Source organism: Myxine glutinosa, chromosome 3 (assembly GCF_964187855.1).
Source record: "Myxine glutinosa chromosome 3, kmMyxGlut1.1, whole genome shotgun sequence".
NCBI classification, from domain to species: Eukaryota; Metazoa; Chordata; class Myxini; order Myxiniformes; family Myxinidae; genus Myxine; species Myxine glutinosa.
Genome location: NC_136263.1, coordinates 77826926 through 77848423, shown reverse-complemented (window position 1 = coordinate 77848423; position 21498 = coordinate 77826926).

The window sequence follows — 21498 nt, the reverse complement described above, 5'->3', positions numbered from 1 at the left end:
CAAAATAAATTTTAATAATGGCTGCCAGAAATGCAACCGAAGATGTTTGAATTACCAAACTGTATTCCAAAATACTCGTTAATCATGTGTGTGAAGTTTCACATCGTTCTTTTAAGCCGAACTGGAGTGAAAAAGTTCTTCTTCTTCTTCTTAAAAGGTTTCTTCTTCTTCACATACATATAATATTCTGGCTGCCAGACCATGTGATCTATCACATTTAAATTTTGTAAATTTTGACTTCAACAGCATAAGCGGTTTCATGGAAAGTTTTTTTGTTGTTTTAAACTTTGATTCAATATGGCTGCCCAACCACATGGCCTTTGAGATTTAAAAAAAATGTCCGCCGCCTCGGATTTGGAAGGAGTTCATGTGTGTGATGTTTTGTGTTGATTGGATAAGGTTCGTTTTTTTTATCCAATATGGCTGCCAAACAATGTGACCTATGACTTGATCGTTTTCAACATATATTCCCCAAGGCTCTTAGACCATATGTGTGGCGTTTCACGTCGATTGAGTGAGCCGTTTTGGAGAAGGTTTGCATTTTCAATCCAATATGGCTGCCGAATCATGTGACCAATGACATCATCAATACTAGAACGGCACTCAGTGGAGAGCATACCTCCGCCTGGTTGGCCATATCAATCAATGGTGAACAATCCCTTAAAAATTCTGCAAGCTGAATCGGATCCGGATCTTCACCAAAATTGAATCGATTCTTCTTTGTCACACACACAACCTGTCCAACAAGTTTCGTCCAAATCCATCCATAAACTTTTGAGATATTCTGCTATGCATCGTTTTTGGCCCGATCTCCCAATGGTGAAGAATCACTTGAAAAAATTAAATAATTATCATACCCGAATCCATATTGAGATCTTCACCAAAATCCAATCGAATCGTCCTTGTCAGACACCTAACCGGTCCACCAAGTTTCGTCCAAATCCGTCCACAACGTTTTGAAATACCCTGCTATGTATAGTTTTTGGCCCTATCTCCCAATGGTGAAGAATCAGTTAAAAAATTCTCGTAGCCGGATCCAAATCCGGATCTTCACCAAAATCTAAGCATTTCGTCCTTGTCACATACGCTACATCTCTGACAAATTTCGTCCGAATCCGTCCACAGGTTTTTGAGATATTTTGTTCACAGACAAAAAGACAGACAAACAGACAGGGGTGTAAACAAAACCTCGGAGTTTCAAACAAAAGCAAAGAAACAAAACAAAGGCGGAGACCTTTGGTGGCGCAGGTAATAATTCTCCCATACAATTTTTGCCTCGATGATGCTCAATACATTCCAAACTGATTGGATTCAGCGTTGTCCTTATGACCGGATTGAGCCTTGTATATGAAGGCACCGAAGATGTCATGATCAACATGTATTTTACTCCCCGTGGGGAGTTCTTGACAGTGTGGCAATTTTCAATTTTTTTCAAAGAGCGTTTTCAGAGATACAGAGGTGCAAAGTTTTTTTTTTTGTTTTTTTTAAAGGCACCCGCACCTCGTGACCTATGATATCATTATTGTCATTAAAAAAATTATTCTACAGGAGGTGCTCCTTTGGTGAAAATTCCGTGGCAATCGCTCAAGCGGGTTGCAGAGAAAATGAATTTAAAAGAAAATAAACGTCCAAAAACGGGAGAATAAAAAATATTAATAAACTTAACAAAAACAATTAGGTTCCAGTGTTCTGTCATTGTGTTCATTGAAACTGTCATTCTGGTGTTTCACAGGCAGGGTGTTTCATCAATGTATGTGTCGTCCTGCGGATGTCGGTAAACCTGGTCATCCCGTTTGCCGGCATTAGTTGTTGGACATTAAATATCCCGTGGTGTCATTCGCGAAGAGTTGGCAACCTATCACTGGCACCATGAACAAATTACAAATTTCTTATATAACTATTGCTGGGAAGGTAATGGCAAACCACCCAGTATGACCTTTACAAAAACCTGCTTACATTTTAAATTTATTTATGTGTAAATGTGCATGTATTTGTATCATGTATAAGGTTAAGTGGGATCCATAGCGATAATGTATGAAGTATTTAATAATGCTTTGTCTAAATGCGTTGTGGGACTAAAACATTTTTCCTAAACTCAGTTTTCTGACATTTCTTTTTATAGATCGAACCTGACACCTGCCCATGGGAGCCCTCCATATGGAGCTCCCCAAAGTGCGCTCCAACACATTGGTTGACTCCAGCAACTGAGATCCCTGGAAATGAAACCGCATGTCTGGATGATATGGATGTTCACCGTAAGTTGATTTTGATGCTGAATGTAAAATATGTTGAGAGAACAAGGAAATAGTAGTGATTCGTAAGTTGGGCCGACTGTTTCATTGCATTACCTTTTGTAATAATTTCTTCATTGCAGATATAACAACAGGTTGAGAATTACTTGTATAACTGTGATTTTTGTGATTTTAAATCATATTTAGCCTCGTTTTATTTTCACACCGAAATGTTGGAATCATAATTATTTTCCACTCTTACAAGTGGCAACAACTTTCACCATGTTAAGCCTCAGAGGAATTTGGAGTGACGAACGGCTGATCTGCGTTTGTTTTGCTTAATTTGATTTCAAAGTCATCCAAGTAAAATTTTCTCTTTCTTTTGACCCATGCTTTGCTCATTGCAAACCCAAACCCTTCAGAATGTCTGGACTTCATTTCAATGGAAGACCAGGAAGAAGAGATGGTGGAGATTAACATCTACAAAATCGTCTTTCATGATTTCATGTTGTGTGCAATTCTTTGGCAATTCTATGGATTATTTTCTGATTTACAAAGTGGATAAAGAGACTGAAAAAGATGTGCACCAATAAAATGCACCACAAAATGAGGAAGACGAGATGCACTTGCAAGCTTGAAAGCAAAAGACCAACCCTATGGTCAAGTTCCTGGGGTAAGGTGCTGCAGGATATGTGGGCAAGAAGCTGACCCAATCATGGAGCATTACCATGATGCTCCCCTACGAGCACACTCTACAACGACAACGACACCCACACCCTACAACGGGCACACCCTACAACAATGACATGATGCTCCCCTACAACGAGCTGACCCAGTCATGGTGCTTTGCCTCAAGTTTAAGAGGGGCCAGGTGACGTGATGCTTCCTACAATGAGCTGCACAGAAACTGGCGGCAATGTGCCAGGCGGCTCTCCATCACGCATTTCTTCCACTCTGGTCCTTCCAGGTCAACAACATCATCACCCTGTCCTGCTTCTTTTTTTCTGACACGATGTTTTTCTGATGCCCTGGACTATCCTGAACATGAAATGGAATGTTAACATTGCATAAGGTGGGATGAACTTGTCATTTTGGCCTAATATTTAGAGGTACGCTCAAAACGGTCATTGCAGCAGTAATTTGTGCGGTAATTATGACAGTAATACATACAAATATAACAGTAATACATACAAATGTAACAGTAATACACACAAATATAACAGTAATACACACAAATATAACAGTAATACACACAAATATAACAGTAATACATACAAATGTAACAGTAATACATACAAATGTAACAGTAATACACACACATATAACAGTAATACACACAAATATAACAGTAATACATACAAATGTAACAGTAATACACACAAATATAACAGTAATACATACAAATGTAACAGTAATACACACAAATATAACAGTAATACACACAAATATAACAGTAATACACACAAATATAACAGTAATACATACAAATGTAACAGTAATACACACAAATATAACAGTAATACATACAAATGTAACAGTAATACATACAAATGTAACAGTAATACACAAATATAACAGTAATACATACAAATGTAACAGTAATACACACAAATATGACAGTAATACACACAAATATAACTGTAATACACACAAATGTAACAGTAATACATACAAATATAACAGTGATACACACAAATATAACTGTAATACACACAAATGTAACAGTAATACACACAAATATGACAGTGATACACACAAATATAACTGTAATACACACAAATATGACAGTGATACACACAAATATAACAGTAATACACACAAATATAACTGTAATACACACAAATGTAACAGTAATACACACAAATATAACAGTAATACATACAAATATAACAGTAATACATACAAATGTAACAGTAATACATACAAATGTAACAGTAATACACACACATATAACAGTAATACATACAAATATAACAGTAATACATACAAATGTAACACTAATACACACAAATGTAACACTAATACATACAAATGTAACAGTAATACATACAAATATAACAGTAATACATGCAAATATAACAGTAATCTATCTATAATTCCAGCAATCTCTGTGTGTCTGTGTGTCTGTGTGTCTGTGTGTCTGTGTGTCTGTGTGTCTGTGACCGCTGTTTCTCGACAACCACGGGTCCGATATACTTTAAACTTGCCAGGTATATTGCTGGGGACCCGAGGATGTGCCTTTTCAAGGTTTGTAATTAATCGGACAAGTACTTACCGAGCTATGTCCAAAAAACGCTTCAACCAATCAGAGAGCAGCGAGCTATCACGTGTGCCGAACGTGGCGATCAGACTCTGCCTCGGACGGCACATTTGACAGCGTATTCATTTATTTCACGTTGGAAAACTATGTTGCCGTTAAACTATGTTTTAAAACGAATTCAAACTGCGATTAAATTAAAACGATTCATCGTAACTGCGATTTGCGAACTTCCGGACAGTGACGACTTATCTTCCGGCAGCCAATCACAGAACGCTTTGTTGCGTAGGCGTGGCCGATGTGAGACGAGCGGAGCTGAGCGCGTTACGAGCTGACCGCCATTACGGTACGTAATTCGATTTCTTATGCGCATTATTTCTCCCAATTCAGTCAGAGCGAAGGGCGGAAGCGAAGAGCATTGTTTTTTTTGTTTACGGGCGTACGGGCGGGGTAGAGCGTACGGGTAGCGTTTTTTTTTTTTTTTGGCCACGGAACGGGCACCCACGTACGGGCAATGCCCTAGTACAGACAAATGTAACAGTAATACAAACAAATATAACAGTAATACATTCAAATGTAACACTAATACACACAAATGTAACACTAATACATACAAATATAACAGTAATACATACAAATATAACAGTAATACATACAAATGTAACAGTAATACACAAATATAACAGTAATACACAAATATAACAGTAATACATACAAATGTAACAGTAATACATACAAATGGAGCAGTAATCTATCTATAATTCCAGTAATCTCTGTGTGTGTGTGTGTGTCTGTGTGTGTGTGTGTGTGTGTGTGTGTGTTTGTCTGTGACCGCTGTTTCTCGACAACTACCGGTCCGATATACTTGAAACTTGCCAGGTATATTGCTGGGGACCCGAGGATGTGCCTTTTCAAGGTTTCATATTAATCAGAGAAGTAGTTACCGAGCTATTAGTAAAAGTAACGCAAGCCGTTCGCTTTGGCTTTGCGAATGGACCGAACCATTTCATGTAAATAGAGGGGGGGGGGTTCTACCGTACTCGCAAGCCGTTCGCTTTGGCTTTGCGAATGGACCAAACCATTTCATGTAAATAGAGGGGGGGGTTCTGTGGTCGTTACTGCCACGTGGTTTCAAAGTTTTTTTTTGTTGTTGTTGTTTGCACGCATGTTTTTTTGCACGCACGTACGGGCAAGCACGTACGGGCAAGCACCCACGTACGGGCACGTCCTAGTCTATCTATAATTCCAGTAATCTCTGTGTGTGTGTATATGTGTATGTGTGTGTGTCGTGTGTCTGTGACCGCTGTTTCTCGACAACCACGGGTCCGATATACTTGAAACTTGCCAGGTATATTGCTGGGGACCCGAGGATGTGCCTTTTCAAGGTTTCATATTAATCGGAGAAGTAGTTACCGAGCTATGGCGATTTATTTACCAAACTCCGCAAGCCGTTCGCTTTGGACCAAACCATTTCATGTAAATAGAGGGGGGGGATTGTCACCGTACTCGCAAGCCGTTCGCTTTGGCTTTGCGAATGGACCAAACCATTTCATGTAAATAGAGGGGGGGGATTGTCACCGTACTCGCAAGCCGTTCGCTTTGGCTTTGCGAATGGACCAAACCATTTCATGTAAATAGAGGGGGGGGGATATAATTTTAGATATATATATAGTACGGGCATGCCCTAGTACTTACAAATGGAGCAGTAATACATACAAATGGAGCAGTAATACATACAAATGTAACAGTAATACATACAAATGGAGCAGTAATACATACAAATGGAGCAGTAATACACACAAATATAACAGTAATACATACAAATGGAGCAGTAATACATACCAATGTAACAGTAATACATACAAATGTAACAGTAATCTATCTATAATTCCACTAATCTCTGTGTGTATGTTTGTTTGTATGTTTGTATGTTTGTATGCCTGTGACCGCTGTTTCTCGACAACTACCGGTCCGATATACTTGAAACTTGCCAGGTATATTGCTGGGGACCCGAGGATGTGCCTTTTCAAGGTTTTAAATTAATCGCAGAAGTAGTTACCGAGCTATGTCCAAAAAACGATTCAACCAATCAGAGAGCAGCGAGCTATCACGTGTGCCGAACGTGGCGAACAGACTCTGCCTCGGATGGCACATTTGAGAGCGTATTCATTTATTTCCCGTCGGCAAACTATGTTGCCGTTAAACTATGTTTTAAAACTAATTAAAACTAATTTGCGATTCATCGTAACTGCGATTTGCGACCTTCCGGACAGTCAAATGAGGACGTCACTTCCGGACTTACGTAGCGGCTAGCGGGCGCCATTTGGAGGAGCTGGGAGGACTCAGTCGTGATAGAGTGAGCCTGAGTGAGTATATCAAGACAAGAACAAGATCTAGAAGGAGGTATGTACGGTGCGATTCATATAATATATTGTTTAGTTATCGTCGATGAGGAATTTGGGGGCCCGATTAACTGCAGCGCCATCCGAGCTGCGGCGTCGGGACGATACATTCATTGTACGGTAACATCACGCACTTACGGGCACGTCCTATATATATAGTACGGGCATGCCCTAGTACATACAAATATCATAGCAGTAATTTGTGTGGTCATTATGACATTAATACATACAAATGAGGTACCACATGAAAGCTTAGCTTCTGCTGGTTCTTCTGAAATCAATATTGTCATATTTCAGAAATACTTCATGTTAGTTATTGGACTAAATATGCCCGCACCTCGTGCACAGATCCGGTGCATTACAAAAATGATCAACTTTCTACATTTACTTTTGTTTGAAGTGCATATGTGGGACTATATTCATCCACGTCAGATGTCAAAATAAACTGTGTCAATATACCTAACATTTGATACCATAACTTGATTCTATGACATAAACTGACAAAGTTATGGCAAGTTAAAAAATAGCACTCGTTAATAGAAGAAAGCAGAGCAGGGAGCACACATTCATGGGATTTAATACATCAACAACTCATGTACCAATTGAATATTTTATGTTTCTCTGATGTAACATATCGTCATAAAGATTACGAATGTCACGAAGCATGAAACTAGACTGACATAATGTATGCACATTAACAAATGAACAAGCTACCACCACACGAGGTTTACTGGGTAATGTATTCAATATAACGAGTGGGCACACGGTTCATTCACTGGTGAATATTGTCAACCTTGGTCACTGTCATTTCTGCCTCCACCAAACCGATATGGGATATCTGGCAGTTCTGTATCCGACTCATCTGTCTCCACATCTTCAGAATATAGTGGTTTGTCGATGATATTGATGAACTGTTGTGGCAGAACATTTCCTACATACCCCAGTGGCTCTAGCTTACCATCTGTCAACTCCCATCCATGGACAATGGTTACATCTGAAATATCGCGTTTAGCAATGTGGGCCCTCTTCCAGATTCCAGGTCGTACGAAGTCGTCACAGAAACAGGAAACATCCTGAGGCGGAATCGCCGCCACATCCGACACGCTCAACAGACCCAGCCAAGGCGGCCAGAGCCCGAGATGTTCCAGACTTCCCTCGACGATACCGATGTTGACCGTGCCATTGCCAAGGGACAAATGGGTGCTGACGAGGAGCCACCATCATCTCCACGTACCCAAGCGCCTACCACACCACCAGCATCCCAAACTCGATCTGGCCGCACGGTCAGACGGCCTGTCAGGCTGGATATTTGATTAATAGTGGTCTCGCTAATGTAAATATGTGGGTGGATAGCCTTCCTGAACTGCATTGCAATTCTCCCGGTAATACTGTGATTTTCTTTTTTGTTTTGTTTCTCTCTCTCCTTATGTTTCCAGCCCATTTGATGCTCTGTATGAACTTGTCTATTATTATTATTATTATTTTTTTTTTTTTTTTTTTTTGGGGGGAGAAAGGGGGATGTCATATGAATATGTGAGCGGGGGGGGCGTGGCCGATGCGAAGGAGGGCGGGGGGCTGGCAGACCTGATGTGAGATACGAGGCCGAGTGACGTGGCTTGCTCTGCTGTTCATTAAACTGCTCATCTCCTAAGTTGAGACTTGGATTCATCTTATTACAAACAGTATCTTTAGAATTTCAATAAAAGCCACATCACTGTTCATATCGGTAAATATTATTCCATCGTTTTTCAAATCGTGATCGATACACTATGATCGTGATGATCGTGATCGTGAATCGTGATCGATAATCGTGTTCACAATCGCTATGTCATATGTACTCCCGATACGTGTACCAAATTCCCGAAACGTGTAACTATACCAAATCAACAGTTAAAAGGATTTTGAGCCGATAGGTGTTACGGCCTTGGCAAGATCGATGGAGACAGCGATCTGTTAGATCTGATCCTCCATGCCGAAGTGCAGATCCTCCTTCATGCCACATCCGATCGATGCAGCCGTGCAGCGATCGGTGCAGTCGTTTTTGCGGCACACGGTGCAGCGATCGGTGCAAACGTGGACTCCCACACTGCCACGTCCAGCTGATACTTGCTCCCGCATGACGTTATTTTCCCGGGTGCCGCACAAACGGCTGCACCGATCGAGATTTAACGGATGGTTATGTAAATCGTTTAAAAGAAAAAAAGCCTTCAATTTCCGATATTTAGCCTTTTCATTTGGGCCTCCCAATTGAAGCCCCGCCCATAGGGGCGGGGCCCATAGGGCGGGTACTGTTGCTCGACGTAAGAAGACGTCACAATGAATGTCATGCAAAAGCGAATGTGATGCGGGAGTCCGAACGTGAGAATGCTGGAGACTAAAGCTGAAATTGGGAAAACTAAATAGCCTATTTTACGCCTGGGGATCCCACAATTATCCATCCAAAATATCTTTGCGATCGATTCAGCAGTTTTTACGGTACCTTCGAATGGACAGACAGACATTTGGTGAATTATAGTAAGATAGCAGGCGTTTGCTAAATCTAATCAATATGAGAAACGGTATTTAAAGAGGCTTGGCATTAGTATATGTGAAGAAGAAGGTGAAGGAGGAAGAGTTTTTTTTATTTTAATGTAAATGAGTATGAGTTGTCTGATTTGGATTCGTGGAGATTAGTGGAGGTTTGGAATCACAGGTGTATGACACTGCGATGGGCTCCCCGATGTCTGCGGTGGTTGCCAACATGGTGATGGAAGAGCTTGAGACACGCACCATCCCATCCCTCCCAACACAGCCACGTGTCTGGTACCGCTATGCCGATGACACTTTTGTCATCTGCCCCAGCCTGGCTGTTAACTTAATACAATCCAGGAGGGCATCAGTGAAACGTTTGCTTCCATCAAATTTACCTGTGAGGAAGAACAGGGTGGTTCGCTTCCGTTTCTGGACGTCATGGTGAGTAGGAACCCAAATGGAAGCTTAAGTACCGCAGTGTATAGGCAACCCACCCAGACCGAGCGTTACCTTGATTTTACGTCTTGCCATCCACCGCACTCCAAAAGAGCTGTGGTGAATACACAAAAAAGGGCAAGGAATACACCATCCACCTTGAACGGCAAAAGGAGAGAGATCAAGAATATCAAATGTGTATTCAAAGCCAATGGCTACTCAGACAATCTCTGCCCAAAAAATGAAATGGTCGAACCCAGGACGTGCCACAGGAACCACCTAAGGGCTTCTGCATGCTACCATATGTGCCACGAGTAGCCAAAAGGATTGGCAGGATTTTGAGACCGGTCGGGGTGAGGGTTAACTTCCAACCTATATACACCTTGAGACGTGCACTGACCAAGGTCAAAGACAAAAGAATGACTGCACAGGTGTGGTATACACCATTCCATGTGACAGGTGGAGAATACATAGACGAGACGGGAAGAACCTTAGGCCAGAGCATTAATGAACACCAAAAGGCCTTTGCGTGTAATCACCCAGAAAGATCTGCTGTCGCCAAGCATGGAATAAGGGCGGGCCATGTTCCCCTGTGGGACAATGTGAATGTGCTGTCGGCATCCACGAACCGGGCCAGGAGGCGAATACTGGAGACATGGCACACTGGCCAAACGATGGGACCGTTGAGAGAGGAGACTGTGGTGTTACCACAGGCATACAGACCTCTCATGCATAATTTATACACCACATAGACACCGATGCTGGGATGAGTACAAGGACAAAGTGGGACATAACCAACACAAGCAACAAGGAATACAAAACACAATACACCGTTCAAACACGCACAAAACACTTGCAACACAAGCCTATCACGTGTAAATGGTCACGAGGTCTCACAACTAAGCTTGGTGATTTGTTGACAGAATAGGCCCACCCCTTCCCCCAGGTATATCTGGGAGGAAGTAAACAAGGGAATTTCTCTTGATAAAGGCTAGTGGAAGCCCAGTGCACACTGGGTTGCTGGTCGAAACGTTAAGTTTTTTCAACAAAACTACAGGTTGGAGAACGATAACGCGGACGATAACATTGACGTATTGGATGTATATATATATTGTTACGGAACCCAACGTCGGCCTCTGTTCCCCTTACCGAGGGGGGATTAATCCCCTCGTCTCTGACTGACCGACGGGGTCCCTGACGCTGCCCAGCTACCTCCGGAAAGGCAGGTGCACAGCCTCGTTCGTGCCACGGACAGATGTTAATTGCCGAGCAGTTTTAGCAACTGCGGCACGAACTATTAACAGAAACTAACCCGATTCCGAAACGTTGGCCAAATCGTGCCACAGGTATTCAATTGGGAAAAGACAAGGATGAAACGGATGTAAAGGAAAGAAGGCAGAGTAAGGAGGAACAAATATAATTTATTACCAACTAATTATGCACAAGTCAAAAGTAACCAAGGAGAAGGAAGGATACGAAAATAAAGACAGAAAGAATGGAAGGAGACACAGTGCAAATTAGCTTACCTACTACAGTCTTACTTAACCCCAAGGACAAGACACACAGAACAAACTCACGTACACAGAAGGATGGAATGGAGGCAGGAACGAAGGACTGGAAGGAGAGAGGAAGGTTCAGCTGGACGCTGGCTGGGGCTTGATCCCGCACGGGACGTCGGCCTGGACCTCGACGGCCACCGATGCCACCGATCCTGGTTCCCGCGTGGTAACGGGTCGAAGCTGCCTGGTGGAGCCAACGCTGCCTGGTGGAGTCAACGCTGCCTGGTGGAGTCAAAGCTGCCTGGTGGAGTCAAAGCTGCGTGGTACTGCTCGTGGGGCTCTGTCACTTCCTTCCTCTGGACTCATCTGCCGCATCTCTCTCTCTCTCTCCGACTCCCTCAAAGGCTTCCGCACGCGCTTTTATAGCGCGCCTCCAGATCAACCCGCGCCACGCCCGCGCTGGTCTCTCACTGGTCCTGATTGGCGGGTCAGGGCTCGCTGGCTCCACCTTGTGATGACGATCGGCGGCCAACGCCCTGGATTCGGTGGCTCCTCCCCCTTCTTCTCCGATCTCACCGCGTGTTCAATGGAGGTTTTGCGGCGAAAACCACAAAGCAGCAGCGGCGAATGCAGAAAACCGCACGCAGAACCCGCCCAATGCAGTTGGCAATTGATGACAAAAGGGGACTTCGAAGGGAATCTACCTTATTTGAATTCGGTGCAATGGAGTGTCAATTAATGGAAGACAAAGCCTTAATCTAATACACATAATAAGGAGATAACTACTGAACAAGGAGATCTATGATTTGCTATGTGATTGTATATGGAATAACTAAGGGGACGACCTTTGACCTTTATACACAAAATGGAGGAAGGAGGGTGATATTTTACAACGATCTTCATTACACTTACAACCATTAAAAAAACACAACACCATTCTCAAATCCACAACACTGCACCCTCCTCCTCTTAGGCACATCCCGGGCCTATTACTTTTACCTTTAGTGTGGCACGTAGGTGTAGTTCGCTCTACATTTAACCTGACCCTGAGTGTGACAGTTTTAAAACACAAATAAGTATGTCCCGCTGCTGCATTGCACCCTATCTTACAGATTTACGCCCACAGCTAACCGAATTGCGGAATTGTCTTCAAACTAAACACTTATGGTGGGGGCGCATTATGTACAATGATGCTACTTGTATTTACAAAACGCAACCCAGGACCTGTGATTGTTCTTTTGGGGGGGAAGACAGCCTGCGCTGCATCGACACACCAGAAAGCACCAAAACGCACCAAAGCACCATCAAGCACCAATCGTCACCACAGTTCAATATTTAAAAAACCCAACAAACCCCTGGTGCCAGTCTTCCTCTTCGGCTCCCTCTGCTGGCCATTGTCGTTCTTCCAGATGTTGTCTTTCTTCTTTGCTGGCGGCCTATTTGGACATAATAAAATGACATGCACAAAACGTGTCCACTGTTCTTTTTATTTATGGCCCACAGGGCCGACTATGAGTGGTTCACCTGTATGGCATAGGTGCCATGTTACAAAGGTCCGCCAGCAAGATCTCGGGCCATCATGGCCGGTTCCAGCAGAGGGGCCATGCCCCCACAATCCCTCTAACCAAATTTGCCATCACCCAATTCATCATCAATCCTCATAAGGAGGGAGAGATGGAACAACAAAGCACAATGTCACCCACGTCATGATGCGTCTCACATTTCAACCATTTGCACAAAAAAAACAAAAAAAACAACCTGGCATGGTGTGGAGTTCTGTCACCTCAGGTGAGTGGATGCGGATGGTGCGAGGAGATTTCAATCCCAACTATCTTCTAAATGACATTAACACACTTTACACTACCCAGGGTCTTTCCCTGCCAAACCATTGGCAATCTTACTCCCTATGCGGTTTTAAGAACCAAATTCCCATTGACCAAACTGTGGTGCTTCATCAATTTGGGGTCTCACTCCCCCGCTTCAACTCCCTGTGCCCTTGCACAATTTCACAACTGGGTCGTGTGGCTCTCCCAGCAGGTCTACCCACCTGCACACCTCCACCACTGCAGTTGCCTCCGAGCTTACCTGCTCCTTATCCTAACCTATCTACTGGGGAAGGCCCTCTGGCGCTCTCCCCACTCGGTGCCCTCTCTGGCACTGGGCTACCCGGGTCCATCCTCCGGATCCTCGGGCCCCATCCACAACTCTACCGGCTCCCAGAGCCCACCTGCGGCCTCACCTGGCCGACATCCTCACAGTGGTGGAGTGCCCATTCAACTACACATACTAACAGGCCACACGGCCACACGCCACACAACACCATTCTCAAATCCACAATATATATATATATATATATATATATATATATATATATATATATATATATGTATATATGTATGTATGTATATATAGTTGCGGTTTTTAGAACCTTCACTTTGTAAATTTTGGTAAATGTTCCCTTATAAATAATCCCCTGTAAATATTCCCATTTTTGGTAAACGTTAAAGATCGCACCCTAGTTAGTCCATGAACAAAACGTAGAGCACCATAGGACCTCTCTGGAGTTATCTCATTATTATGTGTTTTAGTTAAGGATCTGTTCCCAATAGTTGAATCTATGTTGCATTAATCAAATAAGATATGCCCCTTCAATTATCCCCAATCATCTCCCTCTCTTCAAAGTGCAGTCGCGGTACGGCAGCATTCGCTTCCGTTTGTCTTGGTTTGTTTGCTGGCACCAAGCCGCCATTACACACGCGGTAATCTGGAGGAAAAAGGGGGAGGAGTAAGTTGGGCGCCAAGAACAAGGCATGGCCCTGTCAACGTATCGTCAAGGGGCGGACCGGTGAGCTCGGAAAGCCAACCAGGGCCGAGGCAAGCTCACCATTGGGCGTGTTCTGGGAGCCGGCGGCGTATCCTGGATGACGTCCTAGTACATGCCAAAACATTCCCCCAGGCTATAGCTAATTTGGACCAGGTGTTTGGGTGCCTCAAACAGGCAGGGTTGAAATTGAGCCCGAGCAAGTGCACTTTGTTTGCAAGAGAGGTGGCCTATCTCGGTCACGTTATCGGTTGCGAGGGGATAAAAACAGACCCAGGCAAAATTACAGCGGTAGAGGAGTGGCCCACACTATGTACCATCAAGGAGGTGCGGGGATTTTTGGGACTCTGCTCCTACTACCAGCACTTTTTGGCGAAATTTGCAGAGTTGGCCCGGCCCCTTCACCAGCTTACGGAGAAGGGGACTCAATTTAATTGGACAAGGGAGTGCCAAGAGGCCTTCCTAAAATTGAAGGGGTGTTTGACATCCGCACCCATTCTAGCTTACCCCACTAGTGACGGGACCTTTACCCTGGACATGGATGCAAGCCAGGAAGGATTGGGCGCAGTTTTGTCGCAGACACAGGAGGGCGTGGAGAGAGTGATTGCTTATTATAGTCGGGCCTTGAGTAGGCCCGAGCGAAATTATTGCGTCACTCGCAAAGAGTTATTGGCTATGCTGGCTGCCATGAACCATTTCCACCCGTACTTGTACCGGCGGAAATTTTTGGTTCGAACTGACCATTCCTCCTTGCAATGGCTCCTTCGGTTCAAGGAACCGGAGGGCCAAATTGCAAGGTGGTTGGAAAAGTTGCAGCAGTACGATTTTAATGTGACCCATAGGGCCGGGAAGGCCCATGGGCATGCTGATGCACTCTCTCGGCATCCTTGTCTGGGAGAAAACTGTAAATTTTGTGCGAGATACGATGAGAGGGAGCAATTGGGCGTTTCCGCCCCGAACCTCGTCGTCCGTGCAACCCGGGTGAGAGGGCCAATTTTGCCACTAACCGCAGACGAGGAATTTGGAACTTTGGCTTGGAGCACGGCCCAGCAGGAGGATCCCGTCCTGGGACCGGTGTACAAATGGGTTTGATTGGGACAGAGACCTAATGGGGAAGAGGCCACCCCCCTCGGGGCGCAAACAAAGGCATATTGGGCTCAGTGGCAGACCCTGGAATTGAAGGATAACATCTTATATCGCAAGTGGGTGGAGGTTCCCTCTGAGAGAACTTCCTGGCTGGTGATAGTCCCTGACAAATTCCAAAACATCATATTACAACAGGTGCATGGTACCTGCTCCGGCGGCCATTTGGGCAGGACAAAGACTACATCTCGGGTCCGCCGGAGGTTCTATTGGGTTAATATGGGGCGCAATATACAGGACTGGTGTCGGAGATGCGATGCCTGTACTGCCAAAAAGGGACCAGCACGGAGGATGCGGCCCCCCCTTCAATTGCACCAGGTGGGGGCCCCCCTTGAGCGGGTGGCTATGGATATTCTAGGACGGCTACCCCGCACTCGCCAAGGTAACAAGTACACCCGAGTTGTAATGGACTATTTCACCAAGTGGCCGGAGGCCTACGCCCTCCCCAACCAAGAAGCCGGGGTGGTTGCACAGGCCTTCGTGGAAGGATTTGTATGTCGGCATGGGATTCCACAGGAGCTGCACACTGATCAGGGTCGAAATTTTGAAAGTCAATTGCTAAAAGATGTGTGTAGACTCCTGTCAATTAGGAAAACCAGGACAACGCCTCTAAGACACCAATCTGAAGGGATGGCGGAAAGGTTCAATCGAAGATTGGTCCAACAACTGGCCTTGTTCACCACCACCCGTCAGGATGACTGGGAAGAACATCTCCCATACTTATTGATGGCCTACCGAACTAGCCAGCATGGGGCCACCGCATGCAGTCCAGCGCTACTCATGTATGGGCGGGAGTTGAGGGCTCCCGCCGACTTGCTATGTGGTCCCATGCCAGACACCACAATTAGCCCGCCGAGGGAGGGTTACGCACGTCACCTGGAGGAAGGCATGGAGAGGGTCCATGCCTTCGCCCGCCGCTTGCTCCATTTGGCGGGGGCCAGGATGAAGCGCAGGTACGACCACCGGAGCCAGGTGAGCCAGTACGCTCCGGGGATGAAGATTTGGTTCTTTAATCCCCAGAGGCAGAAGGGTAGGTGCCAAAAACTCACCTCTCCCTGGCAAGGCCCGGGGGTTGTCCTGTCGCAAGTCTGTGACATGGTCGTTAAGATCAAAATGGGGCCACGAGCCCTCCCTCGGATCGTCCATGCCGACCTGATAAGACCCTACACCGGCGAGCAGGCGCCCTCGTGGATTGCCTCGGCTTTAGATGCCAAGGCAGGACCCAGTACCTCTTGTGAGGGGGGCTCATAGTGCCAGAGGACTGGGGGTGATAGTGAGGGATGCCCAATGTAGAGGGATGGTAAATTTGCCATCCCTCACATAGCAGGACACATGAGCATTAGTTTATGGGGTGGCTGTGCAAACTAGCCCGGGAGGGTTAGGATAAAATGATAGGGATCTAGAAAGATGACAATAGGTAACTGTAGATTTAAGTAGCGACATGATACCTGTAGTAGGGGACGTAGGTAGGTTAGTTGGATTATAACGACGTGGGAGCGCTTAGTATAAGGGAAGACGGGGAGCGCGAGTTTCAGAAGGGAGTAGTTAGGTCAGATGATGCAGCGTGTGTGAAGAAAGAGTATTGAGCAGAGTATTGTGAAAGTGTGTGATTGGCATTGTATTGAAGTGAATGGTCCTGGGAGGAAAGGAGGGTGCAAGTGGCACCAGGTGTGTGGGCACAGGTGTGCAAATACAGGTGAGAATGGTTGTGGGAAATAAATGGTCTGGAATGAATGGAATATAGAATGGATGGTGTGGAGTGAGAGTGTGGAAAATGTGGAGTGGGAGTTCATGGTGCGAAGGTGTGAATGGGGGAAAGGTGGATCCCCCTTCACGAGCACCCGGGGAGGGTAGTTTAAGAGTAGGTAGAGGGTATAGGTAAATTATGGTGGATATTGACATCTGTGGTGCGTGTGCAGAATGGTGTTTGGATGGGTGCAGTATTGGAGTAAATTGGCTGGGCGTGTGGCCTGTTAGTGTGTATGGTTGAATGGGAACTCCGCCACTGCTAGTCTGTCGGACAGGTGAGGCCGCAGGTAGGCTCTGGGAGCCAGTAGTGTTCAGTGGGGCCCGAGGATCCAGGGACGGACCCGGGTAGCCCGACGTCAGAGAGGGCGGTAGTGGGGAGAGAGCCAGAGTGCCTTCCCCAAGATAGGTTAGGGTAAGGAGCAGGTAAGCTCGGGAGGCAACTACGGTGGCGGAGGTGTGCAGGTGAGCAGGCCTGCTGGGAGCGCCACACGACCCAGCCCTGAAATTGTGCGAGGGCACCGGGAGTTGAATCGGGGGAGTGAGACCCCAAATTGGTGAGCGCCACAGATGGTCAGTGGGAATTGGTTTTTAGAACCGCATAGAGTAAAGTGGCCAATGGTTTGGCAGGGAAAGACCCCGGGTAGAGTAAAGAATGGTAATGTCATTTAGAAGATAGGTAGAATGAAATCCCTTCGCACCATATGCAGCCACTCACCTAGGTGAGATAGACTCCACACCATGATGTTGTGTTCGTAAATGTTTGGTTGGATTGAAAGACGCATCATGACGCAAGTGTGACATTGTGCTGTAATTCCATCTCTTCCTCCTTCGGAGGGATTGATGAGGAATTTGAATTGGGGGCAAATTTGGATTAGAGGGATTGATAACCAATTTGGATGAGGGGAGATATAGGGAAGACGAGACAGCAGTGACGAATTGGTAAATGTGTAGAATTTTGTAAATACGGGGTAAGGGCAAGGGTAGGGTAGGTGACAGGGGGGGTGACGTACAGTAGGGACGAACTTTCTCCACTCGCTCCCATGCACACCTCACCTTGCATTACCTTGTTTTGATGTGTACCCTTGCGACCTTGCCCCGATGCTTGCTGTGTCCTTCCTTCCCCACTCACGGCTTGTTTCTTTTGGGTCTGGGGGGAGTGCGCAGGTAGCCGCAGTTGTGTGCCCGAACCGCCGCTGCAGCCTGCCTGGACCGGTACACCACCTTATGGACCGCATGACTTGCGGCCTAGCACCACCATATGGACCACGGTTCTGTGGCTAAGCACCACACTTATGGACCCCACGTGTTGGGGCCTGGCCCCTCTGCTGGGACCGGCCATGGTGGCCAGAGACAAGCTTGCTTGCGGACCACGGTGAGGTGGCCCCTATGCCATACAGGTGGACCACCATTAGTTGGCCCCAGTTGACCATAAATTAAAAAATTGACGCGTTGTGTGCCTTTTTATTATTACAAATAGGCAGCAAGCCACAAGAACGACAACATCAAGAAACATCGGGCCAGCAGAGCGGGAGAAACAAGAACGAGGTCATCAGTTTGTTTTTATTGTGATGACTGAGGTGCTTTATTGTATTTATTGGTGCTTTGGTGCTTTGGTGAATTGTAATGCTCTTGTGCTCGGGGGTGCACTGAAATATCAATTGTGCATCCTCGGGCATGTGGGTATGGTGTATCGGTACAGTGCAGTGCATGCTCTTTCCTCTTTCGAAACATATTTTTGTCTCCCAAAAGACAGGTCCTGGGTTTGCAGTGTACATAATTAGTGTCTTGTAAATAATGCTCCCCACCGGCTTTGGTGTAGTTTGGAAATAATTCCGTGATTCGGTTATCCTGTGGGCGTGAATCAGTTAGACAGAATGCAACGCAGCAGGTGGACATACTTAATTGTTTTAAAACTGTCGCACTCAGGGTAAGGTTAATAGTAGAGGGTTACTACACCTGAGTGTCACATTAAGTTAAAGTTCTTTCGGGCCGGGACGGCCCATGGAGCAGAGACGGGTGCTGTGTTACGGTTTTTAGAACCTTCACTTTGTAAATTTTGGTAAATGTTCCCTTATAAATAATCCCCTGTAAATATTCCCATTTTTAGTAAAGGTTAAAGATCACACCCTAGTTAGTCCATGTACAACATGTAGAGCACCATAGGACCTCTCTGTATTTATCTCATTATTATGTGTTTTAGTTAAGGATCTGTTCCCAATACTTGAATCTACGTTGCATTAATCAAATAAGATATGCCCCTTCAATTATCCCCAATCATCTCCCGCTCTTCAAAGTGCAGTAGCGGTATGGCAGCGTTCGCTGCCGTTTGTCTTGGTTTGTTTGCTGGCACCAAGCCACCATTACACATGCGGTAATCTGGAGGAAAAGGGGGGAGGAGTAAGTTGGGCGCCAAGAACAAGGCGTGGCCCTGTCAACGTCTCGTCAAGGGGCGGACCGGTGAGCTCGGAAAGCCAACCAGGGCCGGGGCAAGCTCACCATTGGGCGTGTCCTGGGAGCCGGCGGCTTAATCTGAAAATGCCCCATAAAAGTGGCTGCGAGGCACTGCTTCGAGAGATGAGTGCGAAGGTCCGAAGTGCAAGGTACCAGAGGAGAACACGCTGAATCGTAATGCAGGAGAGTGGGTCCGTTGACGACGACAATATCGAGGTATATACGCATTGTCCGACAGCGTGAAACCGATACGTGCAGCTGCCGCCGGGTTTCACCTCAAGCCCATCGCGTGGACCGGAGCGTGGACTGGAGTGGACCTCGACGCGGTGCATCTGCCGGTACCTTCCTGCCCTGCCATCTGCTTGGACCTTCTCCCCATTCCAGCCATTCCTTCCTGCCATTCCCTATTCGTGTAAGTCTGTTTGTTCTGTCTGGGCGTATCGTAATATAAGACTGTTTTAAGGCTGCCCTGTGTATCTGCTTCTTCCTCTCCTTGTAAATGCCCTTCTTTCATTTCCTCTTCGGGTTTCGGGTACATAATTAATAAATATCTGTTCTTCCTTCACTTTGGTTTCTTCTTCCCTCGATCACTTTAGTCCCTTCCCAATTGAGTACCTGTGGCACGATTCGGCCAACGCTCGGAGTCGGGTTTAGTCCTTTGTTAACGGCCCGAGTCGCAGCTCGCTTCGCCCGGCGCATCCAATCACGCTGCGGCCCGGGTGGGAGTATCTCCTCGCTTACGGCCGGTGGTGGTAATTAGGTAGTAAGATGGATTGGGCTTACAACCCTACTCACCACCGACCGGAAGTGACGTCATACTTCCAGGACCAGCGGACGGCCAGCTTAACAGGACAAGGGGATTAACCCCCCTTGCTAACGGGAGTGCCGTCCCCCGGATCCATAACAATATATATATACGAGCATGGCTCGGCTCGCTACGCTCGCCTCACCACACGTCGTTACTTAAGAACGGGCTTATTTTAGCTGAAGATAATGACTGTACCTGAGTTGCTGTATTGTCATGATTTACACCAATCATAATACAAACAATTATTTTGCACAAATTTATTTTAAGTGTTTGTGATATTACATTTTTATAAGCCATTTAGGTTGAAGATTTAGGTTGAAAAAATATATAAAATCCAAAAAGAACCCCTCAGCACATACATACGGGATGGGTAGGTGCAGACTAGAAGTTTGGGACGATTACACCTCACCACCACGTAATTCAAAACACCTCACCATCAAGTAATTTTAAAACACCTCACAGCCACGAAACACGTAATGAGAAACACCTCACCACCACGAAATTAAAAACACCTCAGGGGAAGGGGAGGAGGAGGGGGGAGGGGGAGGGAGAGGGTTGGGGAGGGGGTGGAGGGAGGGAAGACGAGGGGAAGGGAGGAAGGAGGGGGAGGGAGGGAGAGGGAGAGGGGCGAGAAGGGGGTAAAAGGTAAGGTGGAGGGGGAAGGGGAGGGGAGGGGGGAGGCAGGAGGGGAAGGGGAGGGGGTGGAGGGGGGAAAGGGGAGGGGAGGGGGGAGGCAGGAGGGGAAGGGGAGTGGCTCACGTTTCTGAATGAATGTGGCTCACGTTTCTGGGTTAAGTGTGATGCCGATCAGGAAGAAGAAGAAGCCAAACTACCAAATTCGTACATTTCCGGAATTGTTTGATTCATTTGTATTCAAATGTATGGTAATTGTTTTGTATTTATTTATGCGAATGTGTACTTGTGTATAACTGTCATTAATTTAAAAAAGATTCGGCACTGTCGAGCGATTTTTGTTTTTTCAATTTATTTTATTGTTGTTTGCCGAGAACACTCCCAGGCACTCACTGATGAACCTCTGAATGTTTGATGAAGATCCGTTCTGCCATCTCTGAATAAAATGCAGACACACACACACAGACAACTCGCATTTACATATACTAGGGCATGCCCGTACTATATCTATATCTAAAATTATATCCCCCCCCTCTATTTACATGAAATGGTTTGGTC